Genomic DNA, 2241 nt, shown 5'->3' with positions numbered 1-2241 from the left:
GGAGCCCCAACCAAACGCACAGATCTAAATTCAGATGTGGATTTGAGTTCTTTGCTTTCTATAATGATCTGTATTCAGATGTGGCTTGTAAATATCTTGAAATTTGGGAAAATTTGGATTCCAAATCAGAGTCAAACCTTCAGGTTTGGGACCATATTGACCTGACGTGTCAGTGTGCACCACTGCAGAAATGCTGTTTGAAATCTGGATCCCTATCTGGAATTCAAATCCTGGTTTGGGGTTCTCTCTAGTCACAAAATAATAGGTCAGATTGTGCCAGCCTTCCTCAAGTTGAGTTGTACATTTCTACACGAGCAGTCCCACAGATTTAATTGTGTTATTCATGGAGTAAATTAGTTACACGGTAAGGAAGGGTGGCAGAATTTGGCCCATAGTAATTTATCCACCTTCATCATCTTTTGATTTTTCTGAGCTCCTCTTAGTTAAAAATAAAAACTAACTTCTGAAAACACCCTGTTAATGATTAATAATATGTTTTCTTTACAGACATCTCTTGTTTTCAAAATTTGTAAGTGAATTTATTGCTCACGGTAGTGAAGGACTAATGGCCTTGGCTGGAGTCAGGTGGCGCACAAGCAGGTAATGCATAAGCATCCCACACTTTTGATCTACATTATTCCTGCTGTTTCCATCTTTATAACAGAAACTGCCACTTATTCTGAATTGATCCAAACTGTGCAGTAGTTTTGTGACAAGGACAAAGGGGACTAGAACCAGACCAAAATCATTTCCACATATAGAATGTGTTGATTTGAATTTTGGTGTCCAGAGGTTAAAGTCTTATTCTTTTGTGCATTGCACCAACTATGATCTGTTATACAAACCAGGAGGCAATTTTGGAGGTCCTAATACTTCCATGTGTCCCTGATCCACATACTTCCAATCACTGGAGTACAATAAAATACACTTCATTGGCACACTAATAAATAACAATATATCCCTTGATTGGGATGGTGGCCAGGGAACAGATTCAATACAATGCATTTAAATCCCAATAAACAACTGGTACTGATTTACAAAACCATCTAAATAAGGTGCTATGCAAAGTAAACACAGAAGACTGTAGCAAATCATAGCGATAACTCCACAATGGCATATTAGTGCACTTAAGTGACATGCTTGGTGCAGTACCAGATCCTCTTACACTATTCACAGTAGTTTACAAGTATGATTTGGTGATTGCTAGCATGGGCTAGAGTGTAACTCAAACCTTGAGCAATGAGTAGTTTATAAACCGCACTACATAGGAGTAGCCCCAGGAATACCTGTCGGGGTCACAATGCCTCCGCTGCTTGCTCCTTGAGCTGGCCGGCTGAAATTTGCTGGTGGTCTGTAGCAGCAATAAAATTAGAACACCCCCATCTCAGCTGTGTTGCACTGGCCAGAATGTAGGGGATTACAGCCAAGGTTCCACCTATCCCATACTCACTCTGTACCCACCTGCTCTGAAGGGAGTAGGAGGAAGGCAAAATACTTACTCTTACGCTCTAAAAGCCAAGGTCTGGTTGCCCTCTGTAGGGACATAAGGGAGGTTCTGACTCCTGCTTCCTTCCTTGAAGTGAGTTTGGACCAAGTCACAGTATCTAGTTCAATGTATTTTTCAGTCTTTTGTTCACCTCACACTTCTTTCCTGGTCTATTATGGGTGAAAAATACATCTTCAATAAAACTTATTTTACTGTGTACTGGGAGGAGCTGAGCACCCAGGAGTCTTACTGAAATCATGTCAGTACCAGTACTTTACACAACACTTAGCATTTATATAATATAGTTCTTTACATCTACAAAGGACACTATGATCCTTAACTAATCAGTCTTCACAACACCCCTGAGACAGAGGGAGGTAAATATTTTTAACTTACTACATCGTATTCTTATGAGCGTCTAATTATCAGGATGATGATTTGTTGGATTTTTTGTTGTTGTTGCTGTGTCCACCAAGACATGTAGATTAATCTGATTCTACTATACTATTTAACAATCCACTGACATCCTTCTTTTATACAGACAAACTGGTAGCTTCATGCTTAGAAGCTTTGTAATCTTTGTGGGGATTCTCACAATGTTTCTTCTTACAAATCTCTTTTACTCTATGCCAAGTTCATTAACTCTACGCCACTACTGCCATCGAATAAAATGCAACACATGTGCAGGTGAACAGGTCATTAGGTCAGGTGTACCTTTATTTCTACACTACTATTTTCAGAAAAGCCTTCTCTGA

Source organism: Emys orbicularis, chromosome 9 (genome assembly GCF_028017835.1).
Source record: "Emys orbicularis isolate rEmyOrb1 chromosome 9, rEmyOrb1.hap1, whole genome shotgun sequence".
Classification (NCBI taxonomy): domain Eukaryota; kingdom Metazoa; phylum Chordata; order Testudines; family Emydidae; genus Emys; species Emys orbicularis.
This window is presented reverse-complemented; position numbering follows the sequence as displayed.